The 16,191-nt window shown below is 35.3% G+C and overlaps 1 protein-coding gene, 1 long non-coding RNA gene and 1 other non-coding gene across 3 annotated transcripts in view; 2 read left to right on the forward strand and 1 right to left on the reverse strand.

Annotated features, from left to right (window-relative positions):
* LOC127855260 (transcription factor atf-2-like) overlaps positions 1-16,191 on the reverse strand; it is a 132,764-nt gene that overhangs the window by 83,342 nt on the left and 33,231 nt on the right. The window lies entirely within an intron of this gene.
* On the forward strand, positions 5,087-7,359 carry LOC127855296 (uncharacterized). The gene is made up of 4 exons (XR_008037465.1): positions 5,087-5,447; positions 6,325-6,634; positions 6,753-6,898; positions 7,224-7,359. It is a non-coding gene; the product is annotated as an uncharacterized LOC127855296 (long non-coding RNA).
* Trnad-guc (transfer RNA aspartic acid (anticodon GUC)) lies at positions 12,991-13,062 on the forward strand. The gene has a single exon. It is a non-coding gene; the product is annotated as a tRNA-Asp (tRNA).

Consider the following 16,191-nt stretch of genomic DNA (forward strand, 5'->3'; position numbering starts at 1 on the left):
CGCACTTTAAATGAAGGGAAGATATGTATTAGCTCATCAGTTAAAGATGAAATGAACAGACTTTTTCGTGAAAAAGAAATTGTGTCATTCATTAATTTTCGCAACAAATATTGATGAAAAAAATAAAACTGTCATGTTTCACAATGTAAGGTCTCTGCATGCTCATTTTCTGGATATAGAGCTAGATCCTAATTTTAATCAAGCAGATGTGAATATTTTCGTAGAAACAAAACTGTCTGCAAAAGACAACATAGAAGACTACATGCTCACCGGCTACCATTTAAAACGCTTTGACTGTTCTTTGAGTGAATTTGACTCTACAAGATCTTCATATGGAATTGCTGTATATTACAAACAGTGTGCATACAAAATCATGAATCACATGAAAATTATTCCTTTTAAAGGAGTTATTGAGTCAGTAACTATCAATTTGAATCCTTATAACATTAATGTTGTATGTTTATATGTGTCACCGAGAATATCAAGATGTGAAACAAATTATTTCCTCCAAGATTTGCTGTCACCTTTATCATCAAGTTCTATAATCATTCCGGGAGATTTCAATATTGATCTTAAATCAAATACACCATTGGAGACACTCTCTGGCTTCCATCAGTACATCAAGACACCTACCACAGACTACAAGTCTATACTTTTCATATATATTCAAATCTGGATGACAGGATCTTGATGACCGGTGTTTTTGACAGCTATTTTTCTGACCACAAACCAATATGGGCATCTTTCAGTCCAGTTGACATCTAATGAAAATTATGAAGTTTTTATTTACTGGACATACAAGTGTAAAAGGTTTCAATCATTTTTACTGGACATATAAGTGTAAAATGTTTTAGTGGACATTGTAAGTGTAAAAAGTTGTAATCCTTTTTTAGTAGACATGAATTTGCAAAAGGTTTTAATATTATAGTGAACATATAAGTGCTATTGGAAATTTGAAGAATGAAGATAAATGAAGAGAAAATACCATACAAATGGTTTGAATTCTGTTCTGCCAGACCCGACTGCACCTGGCAGTGATTACAAACCAACCAAAGGCAGTTGACCTGTTGATTCATGCGAGGGCAGACACTGCCCTAGTGGACCATGTAGGCTACAAACCATCCCACCTTTTAGTGCTCTACAATAGAATCGATTGCCTGAATAACCTGCTCCGGTACTTTAGGCCCAACATGAAACCGACAGATGCGTTTCCTGAATTGAATGTCGGGTGCTATAATGGCAAGTTTTTGTTTTTTTAGGAAATGCAATGATTCACTAAATTCCATGGATATTCAATGTGAGTTTGAAGTATTTAAAGTATGTTTACAGTAACTCTTATATGATGTATACCCTACCATTTACATATATTTAACCCCCATGTAATACTGGTCAATGAAATATCTACAGGTCACACGCCTAAACATCTCGCTGCAAAGTCTGAAAACCTGATTCATGGCAAGGTGGATATTAACATGCCGTATGGGAAGAGTGGACTGACACCTCTGCATCAGGCTGTTGTGAACGATGAGCTCTCTTTGGCTCTCTTCATTTGACACATTGCAGTATTGTCTGACCTGACAATTTGGTAAAATAGAACAGAAGTTCATTTAATGTGATATAATTCTTAATTTGATGTATTGAAGTCTTGTCATACTTTGGTTATTTCCCATTAGTGACACATGCAACTGGAGATCTGTTGTTGAATTATATGAAGCTCTCTTTACAGACAGGAGCCAATGTTAATACTGCCCAGTTTGATGGTAACACTGCTCCGCACATCGCCTGTGGCCGTGGAAACGTTGAAATGGCAGGCGGGGCCGACCCAGAAATTGATTACGACAAGTACAGATTGTTTTGAAATTGATTGTAATGTGTGGGTGTGGAGAGTCACAGTCTTTTACTATTGGAACTCTAAACTGTGTCTTATGGCTCATTTTTTCTCGTGATTAATACAAATAATCATGATATAAAGCAAGTATGTTGTATATTAAATAGTATTTTTTAGTGTGCATATTCCACCCATGGATGAAAGTTACAAAGTTGGTTGTTATTTAAAGCTGTTAAACAATTTAAAAAGTTTTCAATTCTTTTTTATTTAAGTCAAATGCATGCTATATTTGTTATAAACATACATATGATTAACACTCAACAAAAGTTTAACGATCACTATAATACACTACACACCTGGCGTGATTAATGGTCTCTATTGAAGCAATATAGTATATTCTAACACGGCACGCGACTTGTTTTCTATAGACAAAGAAGGAAATCAAGGTGTGGGTTATTCTGCAATAACTTATGGGCGGAGCTTAATGTTTCGAAAATAGTTCCGAATAAATAAAGAAAATATTGCAGTAAAATGCACGTGCTAAAACCCGCTCTAAAAGAAATGTAATAAATGTAGCATGTATATAAATGTAATGAAACAATAAATTGTATATGTGGTGATAAGTGGCATAACCACGTCTACAAAGAATGTTATTTGTTAGGAAACGTAATTCAGAAAACATTTATAGCATGTCAGCTTTTCAGTAGCCTCAATAAACGTGACGTCATTAAGTTTCTACGAGTGTTGTTTTCAATGAAAATGACGTCATTTGCAAAATATTTATGAATGAAAATGACGTCATGAATATGTTTGTACAATTCAATGACGTCACTTAATAGTGAACTTTGTACTAAGAAGAGCAGAGTATTGAAAAATATAGTTCACGTCCTAAAGCTTGCACAAAAATCAATCAGAATCGTGTTAGAATCGAAATAATATTTTTCTATGATGGTTTGTTGTCGAATAACCCACAGTAAGTTGTATAGATGCGTGTTATCAAATCACTCGTGCTTCGCACTCGTGATTTAATTCCTACGCATCTATACTCCTTACTGTGGGTTATTCGACAACAAACCATGATAGAAAAATATTATTTCTTAATTCTAACACGGCACGCGACTTGTTTTCTATAGACAAAGAAGGAAATCAAGGTGTGGGTTATTCTGCAATAACTTATGGGCGGAGCTTAATGTTTCGAAAAAAGTTCCGAATAAATAAAGAAAATATTGCAGTAAAATGCACGTGCTAAAACCCGCTCTAAAAGAAATGTAATAAATGTAGCATGTATATAAATGTAATGAAACAATAAATTGTATATGTGGTGATAAGTGGCATAACCACGTCTACAAAGAATGTTATTTGTTAGGAAACGTAATTCAGAAAACATTTATAGCATGTCAGCTTTTCAGTAGCCTCAATAAACGTGACGTCATTAAGTTTCTACGATTGTTGTTTTCAATGAAAATGACGTCATTTGCAAAATATTTATGAATGAAAATGACGTCATGAATATGTTTGTACAATTCAATGACGTCACTTAATAGTGAACTTTGTACTAAGAAGAGCGGAGTATTGAAAAATATAGTTCACGTCCTAAAGCTTGCACAAAAATCAATCAGAATCGTGTTAGAATCGAAATAATATTTTTCTATGATGGTTTGTTGTCGAATAACCCACAGTTTCGCACTCGTGATTTAATTCCTACGCATCTATACTCCTTACTGTGGGTTATTCGACAACAAACCATGATAGAAAAATATTATTTCTTAATTCTAACACGGCACGCGACTTGTTTTCTATTGACAAAGAAGGAAATCAAGGTGTGGGTTATTCTGCAATAACTTATGGGCGGAGCTTAATGTTTCGAAAAAAGTTCCGAATAAATAAAGAAAATATTGCAGTAAAATGCACGTGCTAAAACCCGCTCTAAAAGAAATGTAATAAATGCAGCATGTATATAAATGTAATGAAACAATAAATTGTATATGTGGTGATAAGTGGCATAACCACGTCTACAAAGAATGTTATTTGTTAGGAAACGTAATTCAGAAAACATTTATAGCATGTCAGCTTTTCAGTAGCCTCAATAAACGTGACGTCATTAAGTTTCTACGATTGTTGTTTTCAATGAAAATGACGTCATTTGCAAAATATTTATGAATGAAAATGACGTCAAGAATATGTTTGTACAATTCAATGACGTCACTTAATAGTGAACTTTGTACTAAGAAGAGCGGAGTATTGAAAAATATAGTTCACGTCCTAAAGCTTGTACCAAATCAATCAGAATCGTGTTAGAATCGAAATAATATTTTTCTATGATGGTTTGTTGTCGAATAACCCACAGTAAGTTGTATAGATGCGTGTTATCAAATCACTCGTGCTTCGCACTCGTGATTTAATTCCTACGCATCTATACTCCTTACTGTGGGTTATTCGACAACAAACCATGATAGAAAAATATTATTTCTTAAATACATGCGAAAGGTGATTTTACATATGAATATATATATAATTATGTTTACTGTTATTATAAAAAGCTTCTACAACAGTGTAATACATATGGACGATGGTCCACCGTCGCCCAACTAAAAATAGCATGTAAAACCAAGTATGCGCATGCTCAGTGGCGGGCGCAGTAAATGGTTAAAGTGAAAGTAGATGTCGCCGCCATTTTGTGTGGTTGGTAAACTGTGGTTTGTGTCCAAATAATTAGACGGTATCTTTTGTATAATGACCCCATACTTATGTTGTCATTGCATATATTTTTATTAATGGGTTTCGGCCCGTAGCCTTGTGTTCGCCCTATATCATGTTCGCCTTGGGTTCTGTTAACCCTTCGATTCAGTGAAAGTAATAAACGGAGAAAAAAAACATTTTTTTTTAAATTGTATTATTCATAACAGTAATACAATTGTATTGGTTGTGTCTTGTACATATTTGATATCTGATACGCAAACATATTCTTGAAGTGAAATATTTTGCCAGCAATAGTTCTTCCCCATAGTAAATACTGGAAACCATACACTATTGCATACATGCATCTAGTCCGAATTTTTGACGCTCTTAAATATTAATTTAAGCTATCCTACCGTAACCCAAATTTGACGACAACTAAATTCGACGATGTTCTATTTGTATCGATTAAATGGATGATTATTGTATTGGAATCATTTCAAAGTAATTCATCAGAGTTTAAAATTAATTTATTATTTTGTGCTATTAAACATTTCATTATTTCTTTAATTATTTGCTAAATATTGCTTCATGTAATCGTTACATCGTCGAATTTGGGTCACACTGAGATACTTTTTATATGGGTAAAGTATCTCTAAATTCTTTGCGCGTCTTATAAATAAGACTAACAATCATCATGCAGAGATCTCCCTCTGGTTTAGTTCAAACCTGTATATTTTAGTTTGATTGCATAGGGCTTATTTGATAAAGCTGTAAATTTTGTTTCCTGTGCCTAGAACCAGTACTTTGTGTCTATAGGGAAGATCTAAAGAACGCTTCCACAGTGGGGATCGAACCCGTGACCTCCTGGTCGCTAGGCGGACACCATATCCTTTACGCCACGGCTACCTCAGGGTTTGGGGTAACGGTACAGTTTGTCAAGGTATTCCGAATCATAAGGCATTCTGAATCAACATTTTCATTTTAAAATCTTAACGTTTGGTATGCGATTCGAAAGGTTTTTGTTGTTTCTAAAAATTTAATCCCCCAGCCTGTAAAGAATGAAGAATCATTGTTTTTGATGAAAATGTTGATTCAGAATGCCTTATGATACCTGTACCCTGAGGCGGGGGAAATAGGGCATCATTAAAAAAAAATTTGGACTTTAAACCAAACATGAGAAACAATATAATATGTTTTTTTAATCACTTGATTAGTCTATTACCGCCAAATTAAATACATAACAATTCTATTTAGTTTTAAACATTTTAAACTTGACGATTCTGGGTCTAGGGCAATCAATTTGCTTGAGTGTCGGGTGAATTTTTATCTGGGGAAAAATTAATAATTTTTTGTTGAGGGAATGGGGCCTTATTTTGGCCAAGTCTTGAATCGTTATAAGACGGTATATAATATTATATTTACCTGTCAATAATATCTGCAAGGGGAGTTAGACAGTATAGATTGATATATACATGTACATGGTCACTGTTAATGTCACTCAAACAGATAAAGTAATCAGTATTGGTATTTAATGGTATGTTTTTTCATGAGAATAAACTTAAGGTTTATAGTGATTACTTTGTATAATAAAACAAAGCATGTGCAAATATTGCAATAAAAATATTCATTTTTAACACCATTAAAAAAAAGTTAACAATATCTTTACACATTCCTTGGTATTTTACCCTAGCATAACTGCTTCAATCACATAATCATTATTTCAATCAATTAACTGGTTCCGTTATCTCATCATCTCTTAATAAATCATATATATTGATAGCCACCTGCTTCGTACACATTTCAAACTAATATTTCAGACACCAAACGCAAAGCCTATCCCAAGGCAATGCCCCATTTGCGTGGTAAAGGGCAAGACGACTATGTACCTCTGGGTAACAGATCACGTTCGCTGGGTGCAAGCGCTGACGGCAGGCCCCATGAAGCCGTTAATGTCAGAGGCACGTGCTAAGACCGGGCGGAAAGTGAAGAAGACAAAGCCGAGAAATTACTACTCTTGCTGGCTGTGCGACCGGTCGGTGATTGACCGGCTGCGTCATCTAGAACAGGAGCACAAAATGGAGGCTGGGACATTCAATTTCGTTTACACAAGAGGGCCGTTTCCGGAAGGTAAGTGTTAAATATTGTTTGTGTGTTTTTTGTATTTAATTTCTCATATTTCTATCAATGTCTAATACAAAACCATACCAAACGATTTGTAACTTTTACATTTAAACGTCATTTACAGGTCGCGAAAACTTCAGGAAAGGTGACCAGCAGACTCGCCACTCATGATTATTGGCATAGGAGGATGAGAAGGTTGAGGAGGAGGAGGAAGAAGACTTTTCGTTCCTAACGCGGAAATACTGCCTGAGCCTGGAACCCAATGCAAGGGTGATGCATGGTCGGAGAAGCTGCAATAACAATATGGATTGCTTATATAGTGTAAAGTCTCGAGTCCGTTTACAGGGAAGAACCAATACTTGGTGCATTAAGCCCTGTTTTCCCAGATTTTTTTTAATTATATACATTTCAATTGATAGTCATTATTATTGCAACATGTATATATATTAAAAACCGTGAGGAAATATATATAAGTACATTAAAATTTAAGATAAATATTATTTATTTATAATACTTTGGAATTACTGGTTGTGAGTTAAATTATATGCGATTTCACCATCTAGCATAGAATATCATCCAATAATACTTGTTGCAGCTTCAATCGTTGACTCATATGATGACTACATGTTCCTGCGGAGCAGGCCAGGTGGGTTGGCAAACGAGTCGAAAACACAAGAGGTCAACATGAAGATCAACCGGTTCCTGGCCCTGTCTGGCTACTTGGAAGGAGCTTTGTTGAGTGACGTGCTGTTGTGGAAGAGCCATATGGAGGTCCACGACAGTTCCTCAACACCACTAACCAGCTGAAGACGGTGCGGACTGCACTAACGGCAATCAAGAACTTCCTGAAGTGGTGCGAGGGAATGGTCTAGCGGACGCCCGCGCATTGAACAATGTAAGCGTAAACATAGGATTTGATTTATGTAAATTATTCATTCTTCTTGGACATCTACTTATTAATGTTTTGGCGTTGTCCGTCTTTCTGTCTGTTCTTCCGTCCGTCTTTCCGTCCGTCCAGCACTTTTGTGTCCAGAGCCATATCTTGGAAGTGCTTTGGCCGATTTCATTGAAACTTGGTATGAGTATATATATGGATAAGAGGATGATGTACGCCAAATGGCATTGTACACAGTTTGTTAATAACGGAGTTTTGGCCCTTTGTATCTTGAAAAAATGCTTTTTTTAGTGTCAAATATAACACTTTTGTGTCCAGAAGCATATTGGCGGGGGATATCAATTCAACAAATTTGCTTGTTTAGCTTTATTTTTTTCAGGCTGATCTCCTTCTCACAGGCTGCCTGACCTCAACCGCCTGAATATGAGCCGTCGCAAGGTTGTTCGGAGGGTAGAGGAGAGTGCGGCCATCCTGACGGACGCAAACCTGGAGCGCCACTTCACTGAGAGTGAGCATGTAGTGAAAACGATCAAGCTGTTCCAGGACACCCCGCTGGCACACCTGAAAGATATTCGGGGAATAATTATTAAACTGATAGCGCTCTATAACGCCTCCTGAACCGGCAAGTATACAAACCTGAGGGTATGTAATATAAATAAGTCTAGTATTGATTCGAAAAGATAACCCTAAATTACTTTTCAGACCAGAGTTGTTTTTCAGTAGCAATTGCATAGAATTGAATGAAACTTGAAGTTAATAGGCGTTAAAATTGGGTTTATTTAAGTATACAACAAAGCTGTTCGCCTGTTAATTGACCGACTTGTCTTATGTATAATATTTTTACCAGATTGTTACCTTGAAGACAAATAAACTATAATGCAAAAGTTCATTTTGACATTCCAAATTCGGGAAAGGCCTTGAAGCCATTGTAAAATTAAACTGTTATGGCCCCTTAATTGATTGAAAATGTCAAATTTCTGTCTGCATATGTTGGTGTATGAATTTAGTGAAATTCAAATTAAATCAAATTTGTTATCATTTTTCAGTGGTTCTTGCTTAAGTGTCATCAGGATGATTTGGTCATTTCAGAGATGTACCCTTTATAGCTCAACTTGAGTTATTGTTGCTGGTCTTTGTCTGTTTTGCGATGTGTGTCTATATGTCAACATTTTTACTTAAACAATATCTCCTACTAAACCTTTGGGCAAAGCTTGATGAAACTTGCAGGAATATTCCTGGCATGAAACTCCTTCAATGTTGCTCCAAGAATTGTATTCCATGAAATCCTTGTTGCCGTGGCAACCAAAAGGAAAAACTTAAAAAATCTACTCTGAAACTGCAAGGCCTTGGGCTGAGATATTTAGCATGAAACATTGTGTGGTGGACCTTTAGCCGTGGGCAAGTCGATGTTTTGTCGAGCCCACTTATGGAGAGCTTGACATATTTGTCACAGTTGGCGGTTTGGTGTATGTGGATCAGTCCGTCAGTATGAAAGTCCGGGTTAGGCTTGTCTGGAGCGTAAGTCTGTTATTGAATGGAGGAATTTCAAATAACTTACAATAAATGTTCACAATCATGACACGGCCGGTCACTGCTCAAGAAAACGTCAATATCTCAAAGGTCAAGGTTTTGAGTTCAAATGTCAAAAATGGCCATAAATGACCTTGTCTGGGCCATTATTATGTCATTCATTGTCGGAATTAAATTCAATTGAAAATCATGTGTTCACCATAATTTGACGGTGTTGCATGGGAAGGAATAATGTCGAAATCTCGAAGGTCAAGGTCACACTTTAAGTTCAAAGGTAAAAATGGCCATAAATGAGCTTGTCCGGGCCATAAATGTGTCATTCATTGTAAGATTTTAAAATCATTAAGCACATTTGTTCACCATCACTCGACGGTGTGTCATAAGAAAGAATAACGTCAGAATCTCCAAACTCAAGATTACACTTAAGAGTTCAAAGGTTAATTGGTGGGACTTGTACCATGATTGTTCAAACTATGTTCCTGGGGTCAAAATTGCCCTACTGGGGAGGGAAATGTAATTTCCTTATTAGTATATTGTAAAAACTTCAAAAACAAAAATCTTCTCATAAACCACAAGGCCTTGAGCAAAGATATTTGGCATGAAACTTCATCTTGTGGACCTTCACCAAGATTGTTCAAGTATCATTGGATCATATTTGCCCCACCCTCGGATCAAATTTGTTTTCCTTATATAATATATATTATAATGAACACTTAAAAATATTCTTCTCAAAAACTGCAGTGCGAACATACATATTTTGCATAAAACATCATATGGTGAACTTCTATACAGATTTTTAAAATTATCGGCTGGGGGTACCAATGATAAATTCATTGAATTTACCTGCTAAGATTCATTTGCTTTGTGGATATGCAATAACTTGCAATGTTTTTAAAGTGATTGAATGGGTCAACATAAACATAAAATTAAAAAGAAAAAAACTATTTCATACATCATATTATGCTTATAAAAAGCCATAATTGTAATGCTTTCATGGGAATAATGAATGTTTGCTTAATTTTCAAAAATATTAATAAATCTTTCATGTTAAGGATTCCTCATAAAGGTTTTACGTGTGCACAGAATGTTATGGTAATCTCCAAAGCATTCCCATTACAAAATACATCAGATGTCTATGGATAAGTTATTTTTATGCCCCCTTTCGAAGAAAAGGGGGTATATAGTTTTCGCACTGTCCGTCTGTCTGTCAGTCTGACACACTTTTCGTGTCCGCTTTCTAATTCAAAATTAATATTCATTCAGGCTAAAAATTGCCATCCAGTAAAAAAGGTAAACTATGTCTGAACTATATTTTTGTTGTCCCGGACAATATTGGACGACCACTAATTCCAATGACCGTTGATATAAAACTAACAAACGATTAAACCTATTTGACATGAAACTAACAAGAGAGTTACTGCAGTAATAGCATTCATGCAGCAAGTTTTAATATAAAACAAGAGCACCGCATAACGGGTGCTACGCTCGGCTGCGAAAGCTTGTCAGATTTTTTTTAAAGGTCACAGTGACCTTGACCTTTGACCTACTGACCCAAAATGGGTGTGGTGTGTAGAACTCATCAAGGTGCATATACATATGAAGTTTCAAAGTTGAAGGTGGAAGCACTTTGATTTTGGAGCCAATGATAAGGTTTTAGCACGACGCCGGCGGACGACGAGCAGGCTATGACAATACCTCGGGTTTTCTCCGAAAACAGCCTCGCTAATAAATATTGTTCGGGTGTCTAAAAATAAAGCAACAATGAGTGCCTTATGTTGGCAAATGTTTATGTTGTATGTAATTCCATTAAGAAAGGTGATTTTTATGTAACTAGTTAAGAATGCATTACATTTATGTATATATAGGTAAACAACAGCTGTCACCATAGGATGACTTATGCCCCCTATAAACGCTTGATAGAAATTATGAGCTTTTTTCGAAACCTAAACACAGATTTCGAAACCTAAACGCAGACCCTAAGTTCAAGGTCACAGGGGTCAAAATTTGTGTGCGCATGGAAAGGCTTAGTCCATATACACATGCATGCCAAATATGAAGTTGCTATCTGAAGCGACATAGAAGTTATGAGCATTTTTCGAAACCTAAACGTAAAGTGTGACAGACAGTCAGTCCGATCACTATATGCCCTCCTTCGGCGGCATAAAAAGATGTGCCAGAAATTAATGACTTAAAGGATATAATACATGTAAATGTTAACAAATAGATTTTTTCAACGAAAGCAAAAACAACAAAACAAAATGCACCAAACAAGCTTCCTATTCCTTGATAACATGTATAAATCTGCATTTATTTACTGTGCTTTCCCTATCGGTATTTTATGGCTATTTATTTCACACAGATTTCACTACCAGTAACATGATGATGAATAAAAACAAGAGCACCGCATAGCAGGTGCCAACGCTCGGCTGCAGGTGCAGTTTCTTTTTTTTAAGAGTTCACAGTGATCTTGACCTTTGACCTAGTGACACAAAAAAGGGTGTGGCATGTATAACTCATCAAGGTGCAGCTACATGTGAAGTTTCAAAGTTATAGGTGGAAGCACATAAAACATTGTGGCATTTCTTTGCCAACTGAAACAATTAACACATGCATGTACATGCAAACAAAAATGTCAACAATAACAAATGCACCGATCAAGCTTTATATACCTTGTGTGGCATTTCTTTGCCAACTGAAACAATTTACACATGCATGTACAGGCATGGCATAAGTGCAAAACCTCATCCACCAAAGTTGACCATTTTGAAAAATAACGTCGCGGAATCAAATTACAAATTCTAAACGAGCACTTTCAAACGATTAAATGTCACGCAACGCGGTTCTCTTAAACTGCAACGTAGTCTCTGGTCAACAACAGCTGTGTTATAGTATGTAAGCTTTTAAACAAGTTCAAATCAGAAAGGGAGATCACCACCACTTACTATGGCCTATCCTCTCCCCTGCGTCAAGATCAGTGTTCTGATTGGCCAAAATGATTTGGGCGACCGTGGACCAACAGGCCTCTGAATAAGATATAAAACACTTAAAGGTAAATGCAAGTATACATAAGGTTAAATTGGCTTAATTTAAAATTTTCAAAAATAAAAAAAATAATTAGTTTAGACAGTTTTATTTTTATTTTTTTGGTAGACTGCTCACTGTTCAAGATTTTATTTTTATTTATCCCCCCCCCGACTCAATTTGTTTGAAAATTTTCCCGTAAAACAAATTAAAAAAATGCTGGCCTTAGCTGATGGTTAGCACCATTGCGTTTGTACTTAAGGCTATGTTCTTATAATTAGTAATTACTAAAATAAAGTAGGGCGGTATTCTGTGTTGTTTTTTTTCTGTTTATAGTTGTGTAATTATTATCTATATATTTCTTTCAAAATGGTTTAGTTGAGGAAACATATATTACAAAGGGATAGCAGAGTATAGTACCCATTGTTCTCGATATCTCAGACAAATGTTGTTTTACGTTTAACGTGACCATACAATATAACTATATATCTATCTAAGAGAGCAGGGTATTGCCCCCCCCCCCCCTCTCCCCGAAAATCACGTTTTTGTCCTTGATTCCAACTGTTCTCATTTTATACTATCATAATTATGCAGAGATTTATGTTTTTAAATAATGTTAATAATTTTATCAAAGTAGTATTCTCCGGGCCGATTAATGTATTCATTCAACTTATCTGATGTCAGGAAGAAAGGATATTTACATTTTTATTTTAGAACATTTTGAACATCAAGCACATTAATTTAATGATCACCCAACCCACCACGCCAGTGCTATGTAATACATATACAGGGGATACCAATCTTGGACGCTGTTATCAATATTTAAATTGGATTCACGTCCCATGTTTTAACCTCTGAAGTGAGCTCGATAGTGGATTGTAGTAACTTTACTAGTTTTTCAAAAGACTTAAATGTCTCCTCGATAGTATAGTGGTAAGTATCCCCGCCTGTCACGCGGGAGACCGGGGTTCGATTCCCCGTCGGGGAGCATTTCTTTTGCGTGAAGGAGTTTTTGTGTATAATTAACTAAATTACCTCGACAACTTCTAGTTTTTATTGTTTAATTAACCATGTTTTTTTTTATTGTATTTTTTTTTAGAAATATATGTTGTATATTTTGACATGAGTCAAGTATTATTATTTTTTATTTTTTTGGTTTAAAGATGTAAATTTCGTAGAACGCAAAACAATAATTATATTCAACATTAACCGCATAAAAAAAACTTACAACAATACAAATTCCCTCTTTCCGGATGATATAGCCAGTCTATGTTATATTTATATAAGATGCGCGTCAACAAACAACGTGTCGCATGACTGAATTATTTTATTTTGTATCGGGCTGTTTCGCGAATCGCTAAATTTCATAGATCTCCTAAATGTTATTTATTGCGACAATCTACAATTTATTTATTGCGCAAATCTACAAATAAAACCATGTAAAGAGTTAAAAAAACGTATTGTTGTTCATTTAATATCGATAGTAAAATGCTCACTTCATTATGTCAAGAAACAATTAATACTTATAATTACTTATATGTATAGTTAAAATTATAAAATTCTACGAGAAAGAGAAGTGCAAACAGGATTGTAACGTACTATGTAAAACACAACCGCAGAAAAAGCAATAAACACGTTCTTGAAAAAAAAGAGAATTGCTTGAAAAAAGAATGGTTTCTGCTATTTAGCACGTTCGTATTATACGACGCCCTTAAATGTCAACAGAAATAATGTCATTTGCCATGTGTTCGCTTAAGGTGAGTGAATTACTATCAAGTCTACACTGGGTACGCTCTGACATGGCTGGCTGCCTATCCAGCAGCTAGCAAATCGAGGGATTACGAGGCCCTTTCTACCAAGCGCCCTGCATAAAGAATATGAATCATGAGTAAAGTTGTTAATTGTTAGTGACAAAGAGTAAAAAACGCCACGGCTGGCAATACATCGAAAGTTTGTTAAGATCTATTTCGTTTATTTTTTTCAAAATGGCACATAACTTCTGAATTACCATATTCAGGCCCGTAGCCATGGTTTAGAATAGGGGGGGGGGTGCGAATTTTCCCATCAACGATTGTTATTGAGCAACGAAGTAGGGGTAGGTGCGGGAGGGGTTATCCCCCTCCTGCAATCGGGGGGTTTGGGCTGTCCTTCCCCTAGAAAATGTTGAAAAATAAACTTAAAATCATGCATTCTGGTGACTTGTTATCTGTATTTGGAGACTGAAGTTATAGAGCATTTGTATATAAAATATAACTTTCATTTACCATACTCAGTGACTGATCGACATGAATATGATATAACATAGATGTATTCCCCACTACCGTTTTTCAATAACCACCTTTTTCGATTAGTCACGGAAATAATCATTTCATATGGTGTTTAACCTGACAATAGTATGCGCGCACACACTTTGTTAACATATGCAACAACACATTTATAGAATTTAAAATCAACAATAAGAACGGTATAAAATATCATTATTTATTGGAATCTTGATAAAAAATTGTGTATTTTACCATTCCAAAATTGTACCATTCATAAATCAAGCAAATTAAAAGGAAATATTTGACCTTTTTTTCAAAACAATTGTTTTTCTGCTAGTATGGATAGTACCAGATCCCTAGCATTGCTCCAAACGTGATTTACAAAACTGGGTCTTCTCTAATCTGCATCAATACTAAACAGAAATCAAAATGCTATAAATCACAGGTGGTTAGCGTGTGGCTATAATATTAATTAGTGAAAACATCATTTTGAATGAAAAATAATCAAGTTATTACGAAAAATCAACTTCTCTGAAAAACAAAATTCACTATCAAATATATAACAAGGTATTCAACTCAAAATCACCCGAAAACACGGTGCATCGCGTTGATCAGCCATAAATTCACCAATTGTGCAGCGATTTCCATGAACTCAGTCTGATTCAACGCAGAAATGAATTTCGTTTCTGGCAATGTACATATCCTGCGATATATTTTACAAATGCTGGGTCAAATTTTAAGAAATAACACGATACACAACTCGCGTGACATACTAGTCAACGATCAGACCCGATTTATGAATGAAATCTTCATGAGTTAAGACACACCTTCGCATTGGACCAATGAAATCACTCGTGTGTTTAAAATGTTGCCAGTGGAAATGTAAGCAAACAAAGGTTCAAAAGACGCTGGACAGTTAGTTTTATGCATAATGTAACGGCAAGAACGGTAAGAATGTGTTTTTCTTTCGTTTTATTGAATTATGGTACCCACCCCAGGAAACCCGATACCGTGCGGGTCGTGTAATACCATAGGGGACAGTGCTGTGCATTTTGGCATGAACTTACATAGGGTAAGTAAATTTGAAAAATTAAATTTTTCAAAGTGCAATTTGAAACAACTGTGTATTAACATTGATAACAAAGGTATTGACCTACATGTAGAAAAAATCCTGACAATTTATATAAAAACATGTGCGAAATGTGTAGGTCACGCGAGTTGTGTATCGTGTTATTTCTGTAAATTTGACCAAGCATTTGTAAAAATATTGCAAGATATGTAGATTTTTAGAAAGGCAATTCATTTCTGCGTTGAATAAGACCATGTTCATGGAAATCGCTGCACAATTGATGTAGTTATTGCTGTTCAAAACCAGCACCCTGTTTTCGGGTGATTCTGAGTTGAATATCTTGTTATATATATTTGATAGTGAAATGTTTTTTCAGAGAAGTTGATTTTTCGTTATTATTCGATTATTTGAAATTCGAGATGATGTTTTTATTAATTAATATCATAGCCTCACGCTAACCACCTGTGGTATAAATGGTTACTTTTGTATTCTTAAAATATTTAAAATATTTGTAACGAATTATTTATCTTTTTATAAACGAATTTCCGAAACATATAACAATTAAGGCTTCATAAATACCCTAAAACCACAATTTACTGGCCCTATGGTCTCAAAGCCCTTAACAATGTATTCCTGGACGTTGAAGAAAAAAGACGGACTTATTTTCCCATTAAGCTTAAGATCCATCGCAGTTTATGAACATTAAACGTTTATATCCACCTGATCATATGATTGAACGTTTTAAATTCATTATAACACCTGTTTAAGAGTAGGACATATTTCC

Source organism: Dreissena polymorpha, chromosome 13 (assembly GCF_020536995.1).
Source record: "Dreissena polymorpha isolate Duluth1 chromosome 13, UMN_Dpol_1.0, whole genome shotgun sequence".
Taxonomy (NCBI): Eukaryota; Metazoa; Mollusca; class Bivalvia; order Myida; family Dreissenidae; genus Dreissena; species Dreissena polymorpha.